The sequence below is a fragment of the Ammospiza caudacuta genome, chromosome Z (genome assembly GCF_027887145.1).
Source record: "Ammospiza caudacuta isolate bAmmCau1 chromosome Z, bAmmCau1.pri, whole genome shotgun sequence".
NCBI classification, from domain to species: Eukaryota; Metazoa; Chordata; class Aves; order Passeriformes; family Passerellidae; genus Ammospiza; species Ammospiza caudacuta.
The window spans coordinates 12,518,109-12,545,845 of NC_080632.1; positions in this window are offsets into that span (position 1 = coordinate 12,518,109).

Sequence of the window (27,737 nt, forward strand, 5' to 3'; positions counted from 1 at the left end):
ACTGAGTTGTCTTTTCACAAGAAAAATTTTCTCTTGAATGAGTATCCTATTTTTTCCTCCAGTTTCAACAATCAAGCTGATCTGTCAATTATTCTTTAAGTTAATATCAATGGGATTTTTTCCCAACAGACACTTGTTAAAAACACTTCTCTGTTTTCCAGCAGATTACGGTGTCACAAGAAACACAACTGAGAAGACAGATTCTGACCCATCTTCAATTCAAATTAAACAGTGAAAATGATCACAAACTGATGGGGAGGAGACGGTAGAAATTTTAATTTCTTAATGAAATTGTTCCTGAAGGAATTTGCTATTTCTGTGTTAAAATTAGAAGCTGAATTCCACTATAGTGAATGCATCCAGATAGTACACAATAATTTATCATTGACAGAAGACATTGCTGAAAATGCTATACAGAAAGCCCTGAGCAAATAAAGGTAGCCGGTAAAGCTTAAATGAAATAAGAATCTCATTTTTGGAAAGGCACAATAGATGGACAGACATTCAGGCACATAATCCAACACTTTGTAGATCTATTCTTCCAACCTATTCTAAAAATAAAAATAAACTGACATGCAGACACAGTACAAAATATTATGAAAGATAATTTTTCATTTATGAATATGTTAAAAAATCTGCTCTGTGAGTTCTTTAGTTTTTTATTTAATGGTGGCCACAAGTGCATTAATAGCCATTAGACAAGAAAAAAACCTCTGCATATTCATCACATGACAACATTCTCATTATATGATTATAATTCTTTTAATACAGTAGAAATATTTTAGAATTTATGAAATGGCTTCCTAATATCAATTCCCCATAGAAATTTTTGTTCTAGTCTTCAAAAAGATTTTCATAGATCTTCACGGCAATAGTTGTGCCAAAATATAAGTAAAACTGACTAAATTTTATCTTGAACTGCAGTATTGCAGCTCAAGCCATAGGCTCATGAGCTTTTTAAAGCAGCACATGGCACCTCCTGCTTCTGTCACTCATTCCCACTTCTTTTCCTTAGACACCCATTTTTGTGACTAGATACTTAACTGATAGAGGTGAAAATTGTTCTTTTTTCTTTTTCATATGTAGCTGAATGCAAAAGGATAAGAAAAGTCAAAAAAATAAAGTCCAGAGCAGAACTGTCCTGTGTTACATATTGATCCAGATTTTACAGAAAATTTCAGTATATTCTCCTAAACATAATAATTGCTTTCTTTAAATTATTTAAAAAACAGAAAGCTTAAAACACAATGTGCAAAAATTTAAAGATAAGGGTGTAAATGAATTTTAGATTCCCAATAGTATTCAAGTTAAATAAAAACATTCCTGATGCCTCTCAGGTTTCTGGACCATGCTGGTTCTCAGTATGTATGTATCTAATCTAACAGACCAATATAAAACCCACTGCTTCACTCTAATGAGCTTTAACACAAGAAAAATTTCCTATTTATCATATTACATCTAAGGGTATCCTATTTCGCAGTTAATGTTCTTAACTGATACAAAATCTATATAACATGTATATAAAATTTATAAATATAACTTTTTAAAGTACATTTTAGCACTCAGCAAAATAACTATCAAAATCGATATGTTTTTAAATGTGATTCTTACAGGAAATAGAGGAACAAATTACTAACTATTCTGTATATGTGAATACAAAAAGCCATTATTTTAATCCATTAGCACACTTCACCTACTTGTTAATTAAACCATAAATTACATTGCCATTTTGACTTAATTTGTTGATCTTATAAGTGATGAAAATTTTCCTTCATAAAATTTTCTTTCCATCCACAGAAATAACTTCATTCTTTATCATATTTGGGCCAGAAAGGCCTTGTCCAGGATCAGCTGGAAATTATATTAACTGATTCGAGTCAATTTACAGCGATGGGGGCCTAAGAATAATTCCAAATATTTTCTTTATTAACTTAACATAGAACAGTGATGTACCTGTTTGGAGGAACATGAGAATACCACATAGGCTCTTCTGGGGATTTAGTAAACTTAACGTTAAAAAACAGATTAAAATGCACTTTATCCTATATTAAGTACAATTGCTGTGAGCAAAAATTTTCAGGGGAATGCCAAATCTAAGCTACAATAGATAGTACTTACTGAGGAAACTCAACAATCTCACTTTCAATGGTTACTTGTCTTTTCATAACAGTAAGGATAACAAAAAATTTCTGATGTTTTTCATGTTATTAATTCTCAGATGTATTAATGTATAAATTTTTTTTTTAATTTGCTGCTGTGCTGGTAACTTTTCTTCCTTCCTTATTTCTGTCCACTCAACGAACTCATATATCCAAGTTAAAAGAGAGGACTATTTCATATCAAGGCTTTCAGGGGAAAACAATGGTGATATACTGTCTCCATCTTATTAGGAATATTTTAAGGTTACCCAAAATGTGCAGTTGAAACACAGAGAGTCACATAGAGTCCTGCAGAAAATCAGAGGCATTTTTTGCCAATAGTGAGTCCATTATCTTCACATGTAATTTAGGGGGATCAGTCACATTCCTCTGGAGGTAAGAAATATTGTCTTGGACAGTCTTGGGGTTGTGAAAGACATTACACTCCTCGTGAGAAACATCCTCTATATACAATATAGTTATAAATGTTAGAGGGTTAATATGGTCTTGAAATCCAGAACACACCTTATGTCTTTTACCAAGTTTATCAAAACACTCTTCAGTTTTATCAAGCTGGTCCAACAAACCGGGACAAGAGGACTTGCCACTGGTCTTTCAAATACCAGTAGAAAAAAATAGACACGGCCAACTTACAAAAGTAAAGTACTTTTGTTCTACAAAAGTGCACCATGGAAGACAGGTTTGACACAGAGTTACTGCAGACATCAGTCAGTTTAACGATTAAGGCAGTCAAGGCTGTATTCTGCCTAATTAGGCTTTACAATAAAATATACACTGACTAAAAGTCAGTCTCTTTGAGTTATCTGAAGTCAGACACCTAAGTACACAGGTTCTAGTCTTTTTGAAAATCTCTCTGTGCATAGGCTTCCAGAAATAAAGATTATTTTTTTTTTTTTTTACTTTCCATGCAGTCTGACACTACACATAGTAGTTAGGAAGTTACTTGCTTGTGCTGGTGTAGAAATACTGTTTATCATTTAGTTACTAGGTCTTCATTTTCCAGGCTGTCCACATTTTTCAAATACCTAATGATTAGTCTTTGGGCCCCGGGAACAAGATATACTCACAGAGGGGGAATGAAATCCCAAAACCGCTGTAGAATCCTTAGAGATTCTACCTGCTGACGTGAGGGAACTGCAGGGTAAAGTGCTTTCTTCCAGCCTAGTCTGCTTCTAGTGAATTTTGGCTACTTATAAAGGAGAGAGGGAGAAAGACAAGAGGTACAAAAGAGAAGGAGAAGGCAGGGAGTAGAGCAAGCATTTGGGTTTGTTCTGAGAAATGCTTCTGCTTGCTGTCACAGCAAAACCATATATACACTAGAGACGCCAGAAGTCTTATGTTCAAATGAAAATAGTAGCAGAATATAATATATTTGGTGAAGGATTTGAATTCCTGGAAACAGCTCAAAAATTTTATTTGATCTCTCTTGCAAAAATGTTTTAAGATCACGCCGGACACAATATGTTTAGGCAAAAGAAAACCTACATTAGGCAACGAAATCTTTACTCTAAATACACATATGTGTGCCTTCCTACTAAAGAACTTGGCCAGGTAAAATTCCAGCTCCTCCACAAAGTCTTTTAATCTTAAAATAATAAAAAACCTGAATAGTTTACATATTTCCACAATCCTAAATTAGAATTTTTTTTGTATGCAATTGTAACAATGACTTACAGAAGATCAGGAAAAAATCCTGATCCCTTGCTTTTCCCATATGATTTTCCCATGAACTTCCTGGGCCCTGAGGTCAGGCCTCTCATTCCCTGGATCCTCTTTTGCCCATTATGTGTGTCTGTGACACATTGGCCAGCCAGTGAGCCAGGAGTGATGACAAATTATGGAGGATGGCTTAGCAGGCCCTGCTGCCATCCCCTTTGGATGAATGCCATTCACTCCCAGAGATTTCTGAGTGTGTAAACGGCCCAGCACGTCACTCCCTGCCTCCTCCTGGGTTACAGAGGGTCTTGTCTGCTCCCAGGCCTTGTCTACCAACAAAGAGGACTGGCTGCCCTCATGTCAACCATTCCTACTGTTGAAGATTGAGGCAAAGAAAGCATTAAGTGCTTCAGCCTTTCCCTCTTCCTTGTGACAATGTTCTCTTCTGCATCCAGCAAAGGATGGAGATTTTTCTTGGTCCTCCTTTTGTTGTTATTATATTTATAAAAGCATCTTTTATTACCTTTCATTATCAGTGGACAAACTGAGTTCTCTTTCCATGACCAAACAATATCCTTATACTATTCCTGAGCTGACTGCACTTGTTGCAAAGTTCTGTCATGGTTTAGGAATGGCACTCCCCAATTCAGTGTTCCCATGAAAACACCCCAGACCACTGGCCACTGGCTCACTCTTCCCCTCCCCTTGTGGTGGGATGGAAACAAGATCTGGAGACACAAAGAGGTAAAGATCACAGGCTGAAATAACAGTTTACTGGGAACAGCAATGAAATCATAACAGTGACAACAACACTAAAACCAAAGTGTATGAGACAGGCAAACAATTCAATGAGTGTGCTCATTGTGTGGAATCTGGTGCCACCCAACTGCACGTACTGGCAAGCCAGAAGAAAGGCTTGACACCCCTGAACATGACGTGAGGGGATACTGAATAGCCCCTGGTTCCTGGCCTTGCCCCTCCCAGCTGCTGCAGAAGTTAACCCTATTCTGGACAGAACCAGGACAAGGTCAAAAATTCTCTTTTTTTTCCCCCCCTGAGTTTGTGTGAAAGTTCCCAGTTCATCCAGGCCAGCCTTCTTCCCCAGTGGAACTTCTTTTGGAACATGGAGACAGCCTGTTCCTCTGTCAGTAGGATTTCCTTCTCAATGTCAGCCTTTCTGGACCCCTTTGTTATCAAAGACTATTTCTGAGAAGACTGTCTGAACCAATGTCCTGAATGGGACAGTCCACACTCCTCAAATCCTAGGTAGACCCCTTTCCTTACTTCATCAAGAAAACTCTATCAATTCATTATATTTACTAATAAAAATGTCATTTGAATCCAAACCACTTAAAAACTTTCTACTGCATGATTTTGTTTTCAAGATTCAGCTTAGCATTGCAGCAAACACATCAGTGATAAATGAGATTCTCAAACAGCAAGAAATTCAACTGCCTATTTCCCATAAAAAATACAAAACCTCCAAACTGAGTGTAAGAAGTCCAGAAATTGGAAAAGAACAAAATATTAAGGGGCAGAAGTCTAGCTCAAAAGTCCATTACTCAGAAAGAAGAGCATAACTGTAAAAAAAACACATAAAAACATTACGGTATTTATTAACAACTCTGAGAGCAATGCTGTTTTATTTAGATGACTGTTAAAAGTACTTCCACAAGGCAGCCATGTCCAATCAATGGTTTAGTTTGCTTCTATATTAAATGAGTCAGCAGCTAATATTGTTGATATACTGAGGTCCCTTTCCTGAGAGAAAGTTATGAGAAAAATTGCTTAGCTTGTATTATAAACATTTTTATCATTGCTGGATATTTTCATTAAGAGAAGGAAAGGCTTTGTTCTGGATGGGAAGGCTTAGAAAGCTGTGTGTACATTTCAGAATGGGCAAAATTACGCATAAGGGCCTTAAAAATATATCAGTTAAGCAGCAGTACTATTGGAAAAATATTTCCTCTTGAAGTTTGAGAGTTATTAGTACAATAAATTTTGTAGCACCAAAATAATCTGCACGGCATTATACATTTATTAGAGGTCTCTGGGTTTTACACCCACAGATACACAACAGCATCAAGACAAGAGCAGCACAAGCCCCAGTGCTCCTGCACTGACCTTACCCTTTCAAAGCCCCACTGCTGATGGTCAGTGATGATCTGCTGTTTTGCAGACACTGCTAGATACCATGGTTAATTGGGTAGTCCAAGCTCAGACCATTCTTGGGTGCCCAAACTCCTCTGACGTGAAGCCAGGCACTGCCTAGGAATCATATTCATCTGTACAGAGCTTGGAGTCTCAAACAAAATACATTTTTAAATACCCTTAGTTTCCATCCCAGAAAAAAAAAAAAGTTATACAGAAAGCATTTTAGCTGGTTTCATCCTCTCAGTAACATCTTTTCAAAAGAAAGAGATGGAAAATGAGAGCAATTAATTAATTAATTTTAATATATAAGGGACACAAAACCTCACATTCTTTCACGTAGATTGGCCAGAAACATGTGTCTATAGAATGGGCTTGTACAAAAATTCATGCATTTATTTTCTGTAACAGAGACAAGTGAATCTACCAGTGACTGAACACAGGCATCCAAATCACACAGAAATGATAAGTTTTACTGAAAACAGCTAAGCGCCTATTAAAAAAGGGAAAGCAATTTAAGAAGAGGTTATTAGGGTGCAGAGCCTATCCCTCAGATGACACGTGCATAGCACAGCAGTACATTTTCCTGTCAAGTGTCTCATGCATGTCTTTATCCTTGCCATAACCACAGAAAGTCTCCCTTCTCACTGACAGAGTGCCCTCACTTACAGCAAACTACCACACAGGAGCTAAGCAAAGATTGCAACATCACCTGCTGCCTTTTAGGACCTGTTCTTTAGGGGACTGGGAACCAGAAGGGAAGAAGGAGAGGTGTTCAGAGTGTTAAGGTTTACAAACACGTAATCATGGAGGGATTATATGGGGTGCTTTTTATTAAGAGCTCTGGGTGCCAGGGGTATATTCAACCCAAATCTGACTCCGACCATACATCCAAGATGATCATGTTTTTATACTCCATCGTTACATAACTTTCATGTTAATTATTAAACTTATATTGTTCTGTTGTATACATAGATTTAGCCCCCCTCTGAATTTCCAACATAGTTCCTCATTACTCTTCTTATGGTTATATAATAATTACATTTAATTACTAAACAATCATCACATCTAACAATTATATAATTTATCATACTGCTTATGCCGGTGCAGTTGATCTGGGAAAACACAAAGCTTAACATTTTAGATTCTATCTTTGACTTTTTCCAGGGCTCCACTATCAAGACGAGGGCCACGTTTTAGTCAAACAAGTTGCCAGACTTTTGGCTGCTTTGCCAATAACAGAAGAGAGGTTGACTATGGGGATTTCACAGCTTGGTGATGTTTTCTGTAAAGGATCATCTCCTGTAGGTCATTTTCCACTTACCACCACTTCATTTACTTGTTCAGTTTCTAGTCCTTATACCGGAAGAATAAAATTTGAAAAAAAAAAAAAAAATTGAAGGGCAAATAATTAGCCCTAGCAATAAGAGTATAGCTTGAAGATGTAAGTTAATGGAAAGTTATTAGTGTTGAAGTGTAAAGTACTATCACTTGATTGCAACAAAAATAGATGAAATTAAACAAAGAGTTAGCAAAATAATTTATTTAGCCATTCAGAGCTGACCTTGTGCTACAGAAATAATTGCAATTAATCCCACAGTCATGGAATAATAATTTAAATAAAAATTATTTTAACATTGACAGAAGGAAACTTGACATATGCAGCAAGTCAAGAGTCAATGTCAGCTACAACCATGAATAGAACTGCAATCTTCCCTCAAGTATTTGTCTAGTAAAGGAGAAACCACAGAGCCATAACAGAACTTCAGTAATTTTCAAAGATTGGATTTATCCCAGCTGTGTGTTCCAGGTGTATGGGTTTACTCTGCTAGGATTGCACTCATCTATTTGGTCACTCCTGTGAGGAAAACCTCTTGGTGCTGAGGCTGTATAAATGAATTTTGGCAATACTAAATTAGTGATGGCAACGGAAAGCTTAATTACTCAGGTAGCTGATGCACTGAAACACTGGAAATCAAATTGTTGTTAGTTTTGTGCTTGACCATCTAAAATTTCTGGAAAAACAAAAACTTTTGCCTATTATCTAGCCAGTAAAAGTAATACGTGTAATTCAGCATTATTATTAGGTGAGATCTGCCTATATTCTCACCATATGAATAGCATTCTTCTCAAAGAAAGAAGGATTAGGTTTTAGAAAGAATAGATAAAAAGTTAAGAAGGAAGGCCAAGCAATGCGTAGCTGTCCTTTGCTGTATATTCTGGAGGGAATTTATATCAGTAGCACGAATTAACACTGATATTCTGTAATTTTAACTCTCAAAATGATCAGAAGTCTTCCAGCAGGGACTTTTAATAAGTATTCAGACATTCCTGCCTCTCCTCACACAAGGTTATACATTTAAATTTGATTTATATTTATTGTACATCCAGTGTCATATTAATGTGCAGAAAAAACTGCAATGTGTTAAACTGACTTTGACACAGTTGAACTTAGCATAACGATACTTTCATCACTAAAGATGCATTCTCACCCTTTCAACTTCAAAAACATGCCATTAAAGCCTTAGGTTTTACGTGATTACTTATTTCTACAAGGAAATAAGAACAGACCGTAATGACTGCTACCAGCTAAACTGAATTTCTGTGCCAGAGAACTCAAAGCTTATAGAAATCTCTAAGGACATGTGCAGGCTGATACTTCATATAAGTACCAACCTGAAGCCAGAGTAAGTTGCATCATTTAATATTGTACCTGCTACTTTTTCTCAGCCATCATACACCCACATCCCAGCAAACATTCTACCAAACCCCAGGACACTTTAATCTAGGTTACAGGCTAGATTTGGGCAGCAATCAAATATTGCAAGACATGAGAGATTTTCAGCATTCTGAGGTTTAGAGAGTGTAATTTTGGTTCATATCGTTCAGGAAGGACAGTGCAAAATGAAGCAATGCTAAAAGCATGTGGAAATAAACATTATGATGGAAATGGCTGGATTCCAGATGGCACAGCATTAGGATAAGCCTCACATTTATTATGTACATGAGTTATCTACTGCACAAAAAATTCACGTGACAGATGTTCTTCTTGATTGCTTTTGTTATTTTTCTGTAGTACAATTTCTACATTACAAAATTAATGCAAAATACACTTGCAGTGCATCTTTATCTAGGTTGTATTACTTCCTTATTGCACACACTCCTTTCCAAAATCTGAGTTTTAAAATGGGAGGCATTGTTTAGTGTGAGAGGTCCTTGACATAAAAAAATCAATCTGAGATACAGTTTTACATCCATTTTATCAGTTTCCCTCAGTTCTCAGAAGTCTGTGCCTTGCATAGGTATTGGAGCTTAGAAAGCTGCCTAAAGCTAAAGGATTTCAGGGGGAATAGATGTTAATTTTAATGAAAGAATAAGAGAACACATAGTCATAAATCTAGTAAAACCACCTCTGTTGTAGATAAACTTTTTTCAAGATACATAGTCTTGTTCACAAAGCAAATTCTGACAAAAACATTCTTCTACACTACTTTCAAAGATTTGTTTGAGAACAAAAACATTGCTTGGTTAAGTGAATGAACCCTTAGTGGAATTTAGAAAGTTTTACAAGAGACAGGCTGCATGCAGCAAAAGAGCACCTGCATGATTGTGTCTTTTATGCAAACATACAAATTTAATGAGGCCATAATCCCATTGCACACATAATTCTTCTAAAATCTCATTTTAGCTAGTACTCACACACCATCCATTTGAATTGGACTCTTGATATCCTGGCCAAAAACCTGATTTTGCCATATAATTCTATAACTTTAAAGAAAATTAGGCCTACTAAGAGACAATCTTCACACCAGAGATTTTATAATATAACTATGCAGCGCAGCAACACCATGAAACAAGAGAAGATTAATTACCTCTAAAGAGCAGCACAGCTGACACTGAAACCCAAGCCTTCTGAGCACTCTCACCTTTGGACTTACCCACTGGACTGTGTAAAAAAAATTTAAGTACTAGGTCTTCCAATATTAAAGTGGTACAATACAAGAGAAAACCTTTTAAAAATACAATGATAAGGCATTAATAAGTATTGCGGTTTTCCAAGCCATTAGTCAGGTGAGGGGAGACTCAGGGCTCAATATGAGTATTCAGCAAGCTCCGTTTATTGAAGAGAGCATCAGACACTTATACAGCAAATAATAAGCAATAAATATGAATTTTCTCTAAGCCAAGCAATCTATTGGTTAACTATACCATCAACTCTTCCTCATTCCTTTGGGCCTATGTTCTCTATTTCCCACGTCTCTCTGTGCACTTGTTATCATACCCAGCTAGGCCCAAGGACACGCTATCTTGCAGGTGCAGGACTTGGAATTAGCCACGGCCTTGTACTTTTCCAGTCTGTAGTCAGCTAAATTCCCAACAAATAAGACCCTATATATCTCTACAATTTTAGAGGTATTTCAATACTTCCTTACAATGTTTTGTCTAGGCAAATAAAAATTATGCCACAAATTGTCACAAGGGGATTTTATTGAGTGGGGGTTTTATTTTGGAGGGGATTTTTTGAGAATTTTTTCCTGGAGCTAGTATCACTGTTATAAATAGATAAAACTTTAGTGAGATAGGCAGGATTTTCACTTTTTAAATGAGAGGTAAAGTACAACTAGATGTAACTCCACAGAATTAAAAAGGATTCTTATGATATAAACTGTGAGTGACATGTTCTCTTACAAATCCATAAAACTCATGCACCTACTGATGTATTTATCATTCGGACAGAGGAGCCCTCTTCACCGGTGAGACCCTAAATGAAGTATTTGTCTCTGGAGCCCTCAGCACAGGCAATACACAGACCTGTTGCAGCAGGCCCAGAGGGGTGAAACACCTCTGTGTAAAAGTCAAGAAAGCTGGGATTGGTCAGCCTTCTCATGAGGGGATGAGAAGGTTCCAGGGAGATGTTATTGTGACCTTTCGTGCTTACAGAGGGCTCAAAAGAAGGATGGGGAGAAAGCTTTTAGGACCTATGGTGGTAGGACAAGGGGTGGTAGTTTTGAACTAAAGGAGAGTAGATGCAGACTGTATATAAAGAAGTGGGTTTTTTACCATGAGGATGGTGAAATATTGGCACATGTTGCCCAGAGATGTGGCGGATGCCCCATCCCTGGAAATATTCAAGGCCAGGTTGGACAGGGCTTTAAGCAATCTGGTCAAGCCGAAGATGTTCCTGCTCATTGCAAGGGAGTTGGACTAGATATCTAACGGGCCCTTACAATTCAGACCATTTTATGGTTCAAAAATTTGGAGCTGCCATGAACCAACAGAAAAAAAAGGTATCTGTGAAGAGAAAATAGATATCGGTACATATTCTGTGTGAGCCTTTCTGTCTCCTGCCTACTGAGATTTTATATATCGTCATGTCTCCTTAATTTCTTTTATTTAGAAAAAACATGTTTCAGAATTACAATCAGTCTAAGGCTTCATGTATATGTACTGTAATTTAAGTCATGTCAGTTTGATTTATGTTTTTATGTCTCATTGATGTCAACTTGATTTATGTTTTTATACTTAGCTGATGCTTTGAGTATTTCTTTAATGTAATGGCTCTGAGCAGCAGAAAAAGATCCCACTTAAAAGTTGCATTTTATTTCCTAAGCAGTTGTAAACAGGTAAGCGAGATAGCAGCTTGCAGTCTATGTCATAGTTGTACACTGGGCTCAATAAAGGGATGATTCAACACTCTACTACCCTGCTGATGAGCCCCAAAATATTTATACAAAATTTTTTTGAGAGATTCATAAGCATTGTATGCAGGAATTGAGGTGGCATATCTATTTTTTTTAATTCACTGGTCAGCAAAATAAGAATGAAAATAATTTTTCGTAGTTCATATGGTCTAACTTTGACTGCCATCTTAGGAGGTATTAATGACATTCTCCTATCACGCTGACCATTGCATGGATAAACCAAATCAGTACTTTCATCACTCTCTTAAACCTAAACATGATAGGAAGCAAGAAAAATTTGATAGAGGTCATGTCTTGCCAGGATGAGGATTCTCATCTAGTATGTTCACATTATAGTCTTAAAAAATATATTTTCTGGTCCTGTAGACGTTCTCTATGTTGAATTCAGGCACATCTTATTATTAGGATATCTTTTACACCACCTCCTAATCAATTTTGAGCTCCAAAGAAAGAAAAATATTTTTAATCCTTCATATTAGGTGCGGGAAGAAAGTAGGATTATACCAATGCCAATATTAATTGGCATCAGATATTCTGTCTCATTCAACATCTATGCTCCTTGTCCCTTTATTATAATCATTCTCACTAGTTTCATTTCACTGCTTTCCAGAAACTTTAGAATACGTATTTATGTGGATTACATTGTCGCAGAAAAAAATTTAATTCTTTCAAGAATTCATTTGCCTTCTTTTTCACTTGAGTGTTTGACATCATAAATGCCATGTAATATTTTCATGGGGTTATTTTGTTTGTTTTAGAGTTCACTAAGTAAAGACAAGAAGAAAGAGATAAAATATTCAAGTTCTTTCCTCACTTTCTGGACTAAAAATGTACTTCATCATTAATATCTCCCTTAACCACATTCATTTGTTTTACTTCAAATTCAGGAGAAAGTGCTGCCTATGTTTTCTTGAATAAAATGGTATTGAAATGGGCTGGGACAGTTTACAGTCATCTCACAAATCTCTTCCCTGAAGGCATAAACTGAAGTTTATTTCTTTCAATAGCCTGTTTTTTGTTTTTCATCTCCTAGGCTTCTTTTGTCTCCTACCCTTGTGCTCATTGGAGGATAATTCCATTCCCTCTTTTCCTGAACTGCATAATACCAAAATCTGGTTGTGAAATAGTGAGCCAAAAATTGAGGTCTGTTTATGATTCTGTGTTGCTGTTCCCACAAACAGGCATAAAACCCTACTATATATCTATAATCTGCTCACTTGCTCCTTGCAGTGTTTTCCTATTTATTTAAAAAGAGAAAGAAAACTTTTCACATTCATCATGAGCACATGCCAAGAATTCAGCAGAACAAATAACATGCTTCACTGACTCAGCATTGGCTGTTGAACTAGAAAAACCCCAAGAGCATCCTCAAGCCAGAATTAAGGTTTGTAGTTAGTGTGACATACACTCCTTTTTTTCTGTTTGGTACTGTTAAGGAATTTTGAGCATAGAGAATTAAACTGAAGAGAGAACACTTTATTGTGATGCATACCCCAAGGAAAAAAAATTATGTCATAATTGTTATCAATTTTACAAAACCAAGCAGTTCCTGGTATCAAAACAGGTCAGTTGACACTGAATAAAGGGAAATGATGTAGGATTATGAGTCTGCTGTCAAACAAGCAGGACAAGACATAACAGGTCTGCATGTCCATAGTGCTCACAATTTAAGAACAGTATATTTTAAAACTGTGGAAAGATCTCTTGAGGACTTTGGTTTTGTTTGTTTTTGCAAATGTGCATTATAAAGCCTTCAATCACAAATTAACATATTTATCATATAACACCCCAGGGAAAACCTGAAGAACTTAAAGTTTAAATCCCACTTACTGGACATTTGCCCTTGACATCTAGGCTATACAAATTCAAAAGCACTGAAGAAAGTTCATAAATAAAGCAGACAAGAAGTAGCACAGCACCAAGGGAGCATGAACTAAAGGAGACAAAGGAGAGGATAACAGATATATCAGTCTGCTGTTTGTCTCCAAAAGTCTCATTTCTAAAGGTACTGAGCATTTTACAGCAATTAAAATTAATGGAAATTGTAATATTCAACACTTGCAGAGATAAATGGCTCAACTGTCTCATAAATAATTGGATGTTCTTGTTTCCCATTTTAAGATGCCTTTAAAGTGTATTCAATAACTAATACAGGTTTTCAAACCTGTACCCTCAGTCACAGCTCTCTCTTTGCCAGCAATACCTTGGAGTAGTTTCAGAGTTCAGTACTCCAACATTGGACACTGAGTAGCACATGAATTGTGCAATGAAATGCCCAAGACCTCTGTTTAAGGGCAGTCTTGTAATTTCCATGACAGTCCAGAAAAAAATTACATTAACATAAAATGCATAAATCAAATGAAAACAGCCTGAAGGGAATTGCATATTTCTTTGCTGAAGGGCAATAATAAGAATATTCTACTTGCAGAGCCTCTGACCTGCTGTGTTACTTTCTTATCTCCTGCTTCTAATATGTACCTATATTATAAAACAAATTTTAGATTAGAATTGTGGTTTTAAGGGCTATACAGCCAAAATTTAATGTAAAACATCTTATTTTCTTTGGACATATTCTAGTTTCTTACCAAAAGCACATAATGAAACACTAAAAGATTAATTCCTCCATGTTGTCCATATTTTTATTTCACCATCCTAAACCTGAATGTTCGGAGAACTTAATCCTTGTAAGAACTGTTTCTCTTAATTGTAATTTCTTTTTCTTAATGGATTTTAATAGGCTTTAGAATACAATGGTCAAAGTCTTTGTTTTGAAAACTGTATTTCATAACACAAGCAGAGAAAGTATGTTAATCAAATGCTTGGCATTCTCTAAAGCAGTGCATGCAACATTCTTTAGTTTTACATTTAAAAAAATATCCATGCTGGTCTTATTACTTTGTTTTTCTCTTTTATCCTTTTCCTCTTTAAGGGTTCTTCAACTTTTCCATCTCCTTCAACATTTCTCTTCTGATTCTCTATTCCCCAGCCATGCACTTGCCCCCACAGTCACAGACATTGTTAAGGATTCGCTCTTTTTTACTCTTTTCCTCACATCTCCTGAGCTATGGATATTATTCTTCATGTAGAGCAGAAAAATTCTTGATCTCCTGCTACCTGCACAGAAGATCTGATAGTGGCTTGTCCTCCACAGACAGAAACCTCTCCTCATGCAAAAATGTGCAAATTTGTTTGCTCTCCTGCTCATGCATCAGTCCAAAGCAGCTCCTTTCCCTGACACTGGTGTGTGCAGAGCTCTAAACACCCTTTCTTTACATTTTCCAAAGCAGTCAGAGCAGAATTTTTATTCTTTACTCATAGTATTTCCTGAACCTGGTGACAATAATTGTTAATCCATATTTAGCACTGAGTTTGTGGGTTTTAAAGCAGGAGTAGCTGACAACTTTTACATTATTAACTGTTGCTGTTTTCTATTTCTAGGGAATTCAATAATTATAAATATTTAGATATATGAAAAACAGCAAGCAGAAGGAACAAGCTGGTTTAACTAAAAGTTTCAAAAATTTTCTAGTAGCCTGATTTCCCAGAACACTGGGGACTGATTACCACAATATGGTTCTCACATGTAGGTGCCTCAGTCCTTCAGAACAACCAGAATGTTTCACAGCCAAGATGCATTTTTCAGAATATTTATTCCCAATCTGCATTCAAAAAATACCTGCTGCTATAAATCTAATTTGAGGATATAAGAGGCTATCAACAACTCAGAAAATCAGACCCCTGGGGAAAAAAAAAAATTGACTTAAACCTATTAATTAAATTACTAAAATATTTTAAATGCAGTTTAATTTCTACATTTTTTAATCCTATTTATTTCTACTTTTTTAGAATAAATGTTAATAAATAATAATCAACTAATAAATTGTGTAGATTGAAATAAATAAATAGAATTATAAAAAGTTCTAAATGCAAATTTTGGACAGAAACACACGCATAAAGGTAACAACAGCTATTACAAAGGTCATTGAACTTCCATGTTTATTGTTTCATGCTTTTTAAGAAAACAATGATCCATGAATTCTATCCTTTTTATTAAAGAGATATCTTTTGGACATAGTTTATGACACAGGTTGTAGATTAGGAAAAAAACAAACAACATTTTGAGGAGATTTACTTTGAGTCTTTGTAGACACTTTAAAGAGCAGACAAAAATCAGTTGAGAATACATTATAGCTACATACAAAAATCACAAGTTAGTAGTTTCTGTAATAGTGAAGTGCACTGCAGAAAATGCCTTAGAAAGTATCTTGTTCCTATCAGCCTTAAACCACTAGTGGGAAATCTGCTCCCCACACACAAAGAAGCATGTCTGTAGTCTGTAGCTGGGGAAAAAAAATTGTCTAATAAATGGGACATTTTCTAAAGGCACAGAGAAATTCTACCAACATAAAGCAAAGAAGCTTTTTATGACTTACAGCTCTGAGAAAAGTGCTGTTTTTTCCACAATACTATATATTTATCCTGACAAATGGAGAAATGTTCAGCCTAAAGTAACTGGGAGAAAGGAGAAAAAGAAAACATCAACCTTAGCTTTTGAATACTTTCCTTAGTATCCACTGCTTAATCTGAGCTTCTGAAGTTCAGCTGAAAGAATAGCAGTCCCTTGGAGAAGCACCTAATCTGTTCATGATAGATCTCATAGAATCAATGTTTTTTAACAACTTTTCTCTTAAAACTTAATAGTAACATTTCAAAGTCAAGCAAATGCATGCCATTTTACAAATTCAAGGACATTTGAAAGTAAATCATCTAATTTTCCAGAGGAACAACTGAATGTATTCCAACACAGGCTGAAGGGAAATTTCCAGTAAAGGAGGAATAATAAAAATGAGAGATGAGCTGTCAATGCCTAACTTTTACAGTTCGCATGCACTTTGCAAACTGTCCCTTGCAGCAATGAACGAGCTCTGGAAAAAAAAAAGCAGGGTGGTTCCACCTTGCATGGGAAGGCCCTGGAAGTGACCAGAGGGACCAGGGGTGGGAGCTGAGGGTGCCAGAACTTGTGTGTCCTGACCACGACCCAGGGAACAGAGCAGAGGATGAGTGCCCAAGCTGAAACCCATCTGCTGAGCAAAGTCAGGAGAGCCCCTTGCACTCTTTTCCCCCCAGCCAAAGAGGCATAGGAAATCACAGCGCATATTATTTCAAATGGGTTAGTAATTTTCCGGAAAAGAAATTCCAGTTATAGGTCCACAGTAGCTTTTTGGATTAATGGGTACATAAATAGAAAGACAGACAAAATGAGAAAACAGGAGAAGAAATATTTGAGATTTTATTTTCAAACCAATCTTAATTTATTTTTATTGTTATTCAGGCTAATCAATCTTTTCTATTCCAGAGATTTCCTCAGACAGAGAAATGAGTGCTGCATGAAAGAGGGCATAATCAATGCATTAGCTGAAGGGGAAGCTTTGATCATGGAGTGAAGGTTAATTTCCTGGGTCAGAAGACACAAATCCATGTCCACTCAAGAGATGTATTGCTCAAGAAGCTCCTTTTCAGTGTGTTACAACTTAACATATGTTCAATAGTAAAAATCAAGTTATTATGGGTGCATATGCAAAAGATTAAGATACATGTACTTATCCTAAGCTGGCACCAATTCAATAGAGGATAAGGCAAATCCATTCTAAAAAACTTTTGTCATTCACAAAAGTTTGTACACCAAATACTGTTCCTATGATTTCTGTATTATCTACTCCACCATGACCGATAAGTAAAAATAATCTTTCCTGAAGCAAATATTATGAGATAGCAAAGCATAAATATAATGTCTTTATTTAATCTTAAATAAAATGTATTTAAGACATTTTATTACCTAGCACTTGCATTTACTTGTCCTCTAGCATAGCGCATAAAAAGTGAAAGGTAACTACACAGAAATTTTAGAAGCAGGCTACCTTGAAGGATGTCTGATTTCACTAAAATGTCTGGATTGTACAAGCAGAATCGACATGACTGAGTAGATAGTCAAGATCTGTGAAATTAATAATGCAATTAGTCCTGTAGCTCAATCTGAGCTACAAAATTGAAACACCGAAGTGAAAGTAGTCTTGTTTAATGCTGGAATGTGAAGCATTGTAATCAAATGCAAAACGTAACAACCCCAAGTACTGGCAGTATTAGATTCTACAACAGTAATTAGAGCTACCTATTAGAGAACACCTAAAATTAGCTAGCAGTCCTACTTTTGAAATAACCTACCATAATCTTTCATTCTTTGTTAATTTTTTCTGTTCATTTCTGATTTGCAACGAGCATGAGCAGTAAATTAATCAATTTCCATGCCTTTATTTTTTCAAGTCCCCCGCAAAAGTAGAAACAATAACTGTAAATCATGGTCATAGCAATAGCACCATTTAATGGGATGGATAGGTAGTCAGCAGAACCCAATAAAACAAAAATGAGAAAGGTATAAAAGTCATTAAGAGTATTGCAGGAGGAAACTCTATTCCAGATGATGTTCATTCTTCCTGTGGAAATCTGTATACTCTTTACTTCATTTCCAGCTTGAACAGGAAAGGAGTCCTCCAGCCAGCAGAGAGTTAATTATTGTCCACCTAGGCATGCCGCTCACTACCGGTTTATACATTTATAGCTGCTTGCTTACAATAAAATCAATGCTCACTGAGTAATTGACTCAGAGTTATCGTTAACAGCAATCAATAGGAAAGATGTGCTGTGCAATACTGTAACAAAGCTCACCCCAGAGGCAAGGCACTGCTTCAAATCTCTTATACCTCTTCCCTTAAAGCACAACCTCAGACCAAGCAGTTCTTCCAAACTAGGCATTTTTTAAAGTCTCACATCAGAGGAGACATAAGTGAGGTGAGAGTTCAATGGGATCATAACAACTAAAGCTTATAATATCTTCCCAAGATGCTTCACATTATGCAATCTTGTCGTCATGTGTGCTTCCATGCTTGTTTTCATGGTGTGTTTTTTTTAGGACTTTTAACATTCATAAGGAAACCTGAAGCTTAGTTTTCTAGCTGGTTTTCTTACAGACTGGGACCTGCAGCTGACCTATTGAAGCAAAAGAATCTGGTTTATTCCTTCTAAGGTCAATGGAAGATGCTTAAATGTCAAGAATTCATTTTCAAGACATTTCACTGAAGGACAAAAAATTGACACAGCATGTAGATTGAAGGATTCAATCAATGCAGCTTCGATTTGGAATTCTGACAGTTTTTACCCCCAAAAGTATTTATTCTGTTTCTGTGAACATGAAGAATCATTCCCCCGAAATAAATTAAATTAATTACAGCTGTTCCTGGAATAGAATAGAATAGAATAGAATAGAATAGAATAGAATAGAATAGAATAGAATAGAATAGAATAGAATAGAATAGAATAGAATCCTTCATCTGGAAGGGACCAACTAGAATAATCTAGTCCAACTACCTGGCCATTTCTGGGCTGACCAAAATTTAAAACAAGTTATCAAGAGCATTCTCCAAATGCATGTTAAAGCTTGGGCCATCAAACATCTCTCTAGGAACTGTGTTACAATTTTTTACTGCCTTCTTGGTAAAGAAATGTCCAGTCAAAATCTTCCCTGGTGCAGCTTTGAAATATTTCCACATATTCTATCACTGGATACAAGGGAGGACACACATTGAAGCATCAGCAAGTGACCCCATTTTAAATAATAATTAAAATCAAACTAACAATCCTGCTTTACTATGCAAGGAAAGTAATAAAAAATATTCAAAGAATGCCCTTATTTCAATTTTAAATGTATTTTCTCCATTCAAAAAAATTTAGTGTCTTGATTAAACTAGCTGTTTAACCAGTATAATTTTTTTAATTGGACAGCTGAATCTGATGACTTCTGCCGGGTCAATACCAATTCTTTATTGTGCAATTAATCTAAGTTGACTTATCCACCACATTGGTTAGGAGCTTGATTTCTAATATATAGCTTTATTTCTGTGAATTTGGATCCTTCCATGACTGTAAAACTGCAGAGGTATACCAAAAATCTCACACCTCTGCCCCAGAAAAACATTGAAATCTGTAGTTATAGAATTTTGAAATCAGAGTTTAAAAATATTAATGTATTTCAGGAAAAAAAATAAAATTCAGGGGAAAAAAGATAGCTGTACAATTCACTCTGTCACCCAGGTGTTTATGCTGTGGTACATCACCAGAAGGAGATGTACTTCCCTAAAAAAGTTCTCTGGCCTGTAAGTTTGTCATACCTGGAAGTTTTACAGAAACTCCTCCTGTATTTCACTATATCCACTTCAGCAGTTTGACATTATTACTTCTCCCATACTTCACCATATTCAAATAAAAAGATTATATTCAGATTTGCATTTTGCCTTCTGTACTTAAGCCTTCTATAGGCTTAAGTGAGAGCATTAACTTCCTGGGTTATAAGATTCTTTGCAGGGGCAGGGTTTGACTACTACTGCTATTAGGTTAAATAAAATGGAAATCCATCAATATTCCTTTAGAAACAGGTAACTGGATACATGGATGATGCTCAAATCTGAAAGGAAATGGTGTTCCTAAAGCACTAAATTATTTGAAAATGAGCTAAAGCTTTTTGACCCTAAGGATTTATCTTCATTTCCAGAATCACAGAAAACAGTACCAAACTGAGATGTTGCTGGGAATAGTCAAATCACTGAAATGTACTAATGGGAAACAGTATTCTAAGTGGAGAAAAAATGTACAGAGTCTGCTCTGAGACTCCCTTTCTCTGGGTCTGCTTGTCTTTAATTTCACTTTGTATCACACTCTAAGGAAAAATTAATGAACAGGTGAAAGTGGAAATTCTTTTTAAAAATTTTAAGTATTAAAACATAAAACATTCGCAACTTAGTTCAATGCTATGCATCAGATTCAGGCCTCAAAACTACACATATTAGAAAAGCTTTTACTAGATCAGAATCTGATATTTTGGATACATTTATTTTTATGCTAGACTATACACAGAGTCATATGAACACAGGTATTGCCTACAGCATAAATAAGGAAAATAGTGACTTACAGCTATCTATATTTATTGTGAACTTTCAGGTTTAAATGCACGTATCTTTTCTCATGTTTAGAAAATTTTCTTATTTTGTTTCTTTAGAGATGCTAAACAAAAAGCATGTACAAAAAATGCAGGTCCATATTCCATTAGAAATTCTTTGACAGACCGATTCTTCCATTGATTTTTAAAATCCTATATTCCAAAGACATCCAGTACCTAATATGGTGTCTTTATCACAGGAATGAAGAAATCTCAGACACAACCTATTATTATCAGAACAAAACCCCGAACGAAGACAAGAACAGAAAAGTGAGTGTCTGGGGCTATCATATGCTGCTGTGGAATTACTACAATCCACCTGTGGATTATTACAAGACCTGGGATATGACCAGTTTTGTCAGTATCATGTACTGACATGTCCTATATTGTGTACAGGAAAAAGAATTTCAGAAAAACTGGCTATCATACCTTCACTACTGAAAGATCTTTTCACCAGTTACAAAATGGTGTTTATCCATGGAACCTTGGGCCATTAATCATCTTTATGTAGACAAGAAAGTGCTCCAGGATTTAAAAGAAACATATTTAATATTTACTGTAGCTATTGGAAGTCACCAAACAGCTACAGAAATGAATGGAAATGAAAGGGAAGGAACATTTAATGAGAGACACCAGCAATAGATATTGATAAAATTTTTTGCATAAGAAATTCTTTTTTCACTGTCAGTAGAAAGGATTCTTTCTCATTCCTTCAGTTTAGAACTGTTTTCCTTGAAGAATGAATGCCAGTAGTTTGTGTTAGCACACCATCTTGTGGATAACTCGTCTAATTGGGCGTTGCTGCAACAGGCAGCAGAGGCTCCAAGTGCTAGAAGAAACAGGACTACTTCTCATTAATCCAGTGCTTACAGTCACAGCAAATCTTCCTTTTATATGCATCATGACTCCTTTCCAAATCTGCTTGTGAAGCACTAAATCATTGAATGTGAAAGAAGATGTACCTACATGAAGAAGGATTAATTATTCTTAAATACTTGTCTTAATTCACACTTAAAACTGAAAGAAATCAAAGGTATTAAGTTCTTTAGTATGCTATACAATATATACAAAAACTCCAGAAATAGAAAACTAATTACCTAATCCACTATAAATATACCTTCATGGTCCCTTTTGGACACCTTTGGCCCCTTGGACTTGTCTTGTGTTCATTGGAATGTAAATGCTAGCTTTGAAAGCACCTTTTGGTCTTCAGTACCAAAAATGTCATTGTCCTTCTTCATAACTCAGTCATTAAATCCAAATATCTTCCATTATCTACGGCGCTTCCAAGGCATTATTCATAATGGTATCTCTTTCAGATGACTGGGAAATAAACAAGTATAGGCTAAGCAGAAGGTGTGGGAAAGTTTCAGGATTTTCATATTCTTCATTGTTATGCATCTATAGTCAATGATTCCATCTTTTACCATTTAAAGGCATTTGAAAATTATCTGATTTGATTTTATTTTATTTGAATTCCAGGTTGATTTCCCAGGTGGGAACGATCCAGAAATATTGCAGAGAATATGAGATGTCCTAACTCACCTGTGCCAAAATGGAGGTCTTGAGGTATTTCAATCCCGTATTGGATTAGTGCATCAAGATATGTGAATTTTCCTTCTACATGACAAATTATCACAATGAAGACAGTGAATCAGTGGAACAGACTGCTTTGAGAGACTATATAGTCAACATAAAGTTAGAACAGTGCAAAATCAATTTGAAATTCTGTAAAGGTTACTATCAGCAATACAGATGTTTGGAACAACTACAAAGTCCAGAACAGTGCAGAGTATAGTTTATTGAACTTAATTTCTGTGTAAACTGCCTTTTTTGCTCTCTTCACTCTGCAGGGAAACACAAAGAACTTGAAAAAGTATTTCACTGTCCCAGTGCTGTAATTACCTGCCATGAGCAATATATACACACAGCTTGAACAGGCCCATGTAGCCTCTCTGTTAGAGCTCTGAAAGCATTTCACATGAAGTATTAGAAATTACAAAGGAAATAAGATCAATTGATCCATTTACCACCCATTAAAATTTGTGCAGAGGAAAAACCTTCTAAACAAATATTCTTCCAAAATGGACTTCCAACAGCCGTATAGTTTATGTTTTTTAGAGAGTAGCTCTCTTGGAACTTTTCTCTCGCATTCTCTGCTGTTACTTCTGGCTAAAACAAAGATCGATCAAAACTGTAAACCAGAAGGCATGAAAAAATCTTAAACAAAGAAGAATCAATACTTACAACTTCTCTGTCCATAGATTTGTGTTGCTTGCTGCATTTCATCTTCTACAAATACTGACAAATCAACTGATATTTATTATGTAATAAAATAACTGGATATTTGGTGATACAAGTGAATTGAATCTAGTGTGCTCTGCTGTATTTGATAGTATTACAAAAAAGGTTTAGTAGTTGTTTGGGTTTTTTTCTTTCTTTCCCTTATAGGTTTATTATTTAGGCCTGGATTATTTTTTAGAAGCCATATTGTTTGATATTATATTTTCATGCAGTTTGATCAGATCTTTAATGAATATGCTTAAAACACTAACTGAGAGGTAACACTGGGATATTTTATCTGTTGATGATGTCAAACTGGGCAAGGAATCAATCAGTACAATCAGTTGGTTTGTTTTAGAAACCAGGACAAACAAGTAAATAGATGTTATTATTATAGAGCAGAATGCATAATAATTGCAGTTCTTTCGAACAGGGATTAGAACCTTAGTGCGCTGAAGTAAAAGCTATTCTGAAGTAAATAGTGGTTCTACAATGTTATTTAGTGCATTTTAAATTGCCAGAAGTAGAGAGAAATAGCAGAAAACACAGAAAAGTGACTAGAGCCAATTAAATGGAGTATATCTCCTTTATGACAATTTTTCATTCCATGCTCTGCCACATACTTAATCAACAGACCTTAACATAAAAAGAGGATTGCTTCACAAAGTTACCTCAAACCTGTTGGCATTTTAATTTACCTCATTTCACAATTAGAAGAAATGAAACTTGGGATGAAGTGTAAAAAGTCATGTTTCTGGAAAGACAGCAAAACACTTAGAGCTGCTTCAGTTTGCTGGCCAAACAGAAATGCAGACAAAACATTCAGATCAACACAAAATGAGATTTTTTTTTCAAGAGGAAAAAAAAACCCATTAAATTTTATTTGATAAAGCTCTTTCTATTCTCATTCCAGAATGAAATGTATTCTGTTTCACTTTACCTCTGTAATGGAGGAAAGAAGTGTAACCATTTATAAGCTTGTTATTACAGTTTCTAAAACTTGATCTGAAAATAAGAGTTAAAGTGGTTCACTTCAAAAATTTTCAAAGGACATTCCAAAAATGACAATCATGCTTCTGTTCTGACTTTTCTGTAAACAGGTTAATCCTTTCACTCTATGCACACTTGTAAGCAGACTTGTAGCATTTTCTACTTTTGGTTTTCCCAAGTGTTCCATTGCAAAATCATCATAATCCCATTGCTGGCAACTTTGCAGTTTGTGAATGCTTTTTGTTTGCATTGGCTCTTTCTGGGGCTGTCAAAGACTGTCCCAAATAGTCCTCCTTGGAGAAGAAGAGATCACTTTGCACACTGTTATCTATTTCCTCACTCTGCCTCCTAATGCTGAATGGACTGTGCTGTGTCGAGCAGCTGAGCAGTCCTTTTCAGCCTTTCTCATGAATGCATCTGCAACAAGGAGAGAAGAAAGGGTCAGATGGGAAGAGTTCACAAGCTGGGTGGCAGCTGACACATGAAAGTGCACTGACCCGTGATATTGTCCAGAGTCTGAAGGGAAAACAGGACTCTTACTCCTCACTGTTCCTCTAATACCCGGATACATTTGTGGAATCACTGGCAAAATACGCTGAAGGTGTCTTTACAGCTGCTCCACATTCAAATGGTGAAGTACAGTGAAGATCAGTTAATTTTGTTAACCCAAGAGATGGAGTCCATTCCCATCCTTCTACCAAATAACACTAATGTCAATGTGACTGCGTCACAAAATTTCTTTCTCCTTCTTTAATAATAAATTAGCAATCACAAATCAAGTGTTCAAGAACAGAGTATTTATCTGCAAAAGTTGTTTGACCTTATTGTGACTTCATACTGAGAATTAATGTTTGGTAGTGCTTCCACTCATGCTATGGAGTGAAGATGGTATAAAAACTAGGTTTTATTGATTTCATTTTCACATAAACTTAAAAGACTTTTAATGAACTAGCTAAGTAGGAAATTATTAAGCCTGCCAATACTGTTCTGAAGGATTGGAAATGTCTCTTTCAATTTCCTATGTATTGTTGCACAAATCACCTCAAAAAAAAAAAGTTTTTAGATATGATCTTTCTTTTGGAAAGTGAATTATTTATTCTGATCTAAGAGTGGATGAACAGGTCACAGCTGCAACTGAAAATTGTAGTAGCTGCTTTTAAAAAATCTAAATCAAGTCTAGTCACTTAAAATGGGGTATGGGGAAGGACTATGCAATTTCTGACCTTCATGTGTGATGATGAGAAAACTGTAAATTATGTGCTTCTGAGATGGGAATAAACCCTCAGATTTCTGAGGTGTTGGATCACGTAATTGATGTTTGTGAGCTAGATAATATAGTCATAATCAATACAGAAAAGCCTCAGGAAATTAATTATTTTTCTTTCTGACACTTGTTGAAAAACAAAGTGCAATATTAAAAATTTTCTTTTTATGTGAGCACCATCTGTCCTGTGTTTTGAGTGAACCAAAAACTGTGAAAGATAATAGTATGATAATGATAGAATCAAGGCTCTCTCAAGACAAATGGACAGCAGGAGAGGGTTTCTACTGTGCTTTAACTTTGTCATTTCTTAGCTTCTGACATTGTGATAGCAAATTGAATGTTTAATTTGCTGAAGGGAAAAGTCATTAGACAAAGCAGTTATAAGACACTTCAAGAACAATTAATCTCAATAAGCAAGAAATTGGGCAAAGGAGGTGAGAGTTCACCTGTGTAGGTGAACAGCGCACTTCTGTCAAAACACAAAGACACACAGAAGGTGGAATCACAGACAAGTCACTTGGAATGAGTATTGAGATGCTGTCAGATTATGAAGAAATGAGATGAGGAAAGATGAGGTCCATCTGGGATTAAATTTGGCCAAGGATGTCAAGGATAGCAAGAAGGGCTTCTTCAAATACATCAATAACAAAAGGAAAACTACAGGAAATGTGGGCCCATTACTAAATGGAGCAGCAACACTGGAGATGGAGGATGCCAAGAAGAGGCAGAGGTAGTGAATGGCTGCTTAGCATAGATTGCCCTCAGGAATGTCCCAGCAGACAAGGAGGAATGGCTGATCTCCCAGAATGCTGGGAAATCGTTCAGAAGGATCTCAGCTGTGCATTTAGTGGTGGGCCCATATCCTATTCACAGCAAGATAGCATGGACAATGCCTTTGCTGAAAAATTTTATATAAAAAGTTAGTATACATATTAATATAGCCAGGAACACAGAGAAGTTTCTTCCTTATGTGAATATGTGCAGACTAGTTACAATCTAGAAAATACAGGAGGAAAACCTTTTACATACCCACTGAATGGATCTCATCCATCCAACTGACTGCAGTTATAATTGCTTCCAGATTGCTTTTAAAACTACATAGTTAATAGAAACTGATAAATAATTTCTGATTCAGGAAAACAATGAATAATGCATTACATTACCCTTTAAAGGTGACAATTTCTGTGCCTTTACAGAAAATCTAATTCCAAACTTTTTTCAGAAAATCCTATATAATCAATTTTTTTAAAATTCTTTCAGAAGTATGTAGCCCCAAAAACTTCTTTTCCCTCCCTGCTTCCCATAACACAGCAAACTGAATCTTTGATATTTCCTTGTGGCTTCTCTCTATCCACAGTGCTCAACAGTTACAGCTATGGTTTCCATGAGGAAGGCACGAGAGGTAAAAATTTTTTGCATACTTCTCTTCTCTGGAAATTTTCCTGCAAAATGGAAGAGTAGGCTTTCAACAACCTACTTTGGCAAGGACTCTGCTAGTCACCAGTTGTGCTCAACAACAGTCTGAGAGCCTTAGTCCTATTGCACACACAGGAGTGAACCTGGCACTGCCACTTCATTCACCTATCTTAAAACTGTGCCTCTCTCCCTCCTTGTATGTTATTCATTGTCTGAAGAAAAGAGGAATGTGGTAATGAATAGAATCCCCACTTTATTTTATGCACCACAATACTGTAGTCTGCTTCTCTAGTGCCCTCATCTTAAGACTCTTTTCAATTCATATCACTGAGCTCAAGTGGCATGGAGAGACATGCATGAGGTCTTTCCGACCAGATTAATCAGTAAGACTCAATGTTTGTAGAGTATCACTGAAATGATGGAAGTATTTTTTTATTTCCTTGAGAATACAAGTAATGTTAATAATGTTCTGGGAATCAGCTTCTTACACATGCCAACCACATGACAATAGTCACTGTCACCAGCTTCTGACAAGAAGCTAATGGTGAGGGAAGCTCTGCGGCACCCAGCACAGCTTTGATATAGCTTTTTGATATTTAAGAGGAAGAATGCCAATCCAGGAGGGACGTTAAAGTCCAAAAGAGAGTTCAAAAACACTTTCACTGAATTGCCTTTATGGGACCACGGCACAGCTTGTTTGAAAATAATTATTTTTAATTTCTGCACAGCTACAGTAAAGCCTAGTGTTGGAAAAATGCATCATCTACTCACCTGGAAAACACTGAGCAAAAGCCCTTAGAATGAGGGACTGGGAAACGGTAGGAAAAGATTTAACCTAACAGTATCCTGGACACCAAAACAATTATTTGTCATTTAGATGATCACTTGCTTTGCTAAATCTTAAAAACCAAAGGAAGTGTGCTCACCACAAATATTCAAATCTTGTCCATATGCCACTTTGACCCAGACAAAAATTTGCCATGGTCAAGGAACCATGTTTACTATCTGGAGAAATATGAAATATGCTGATGAAATATGCTTTGTTATACATTCAATTTACCCGTTATGGA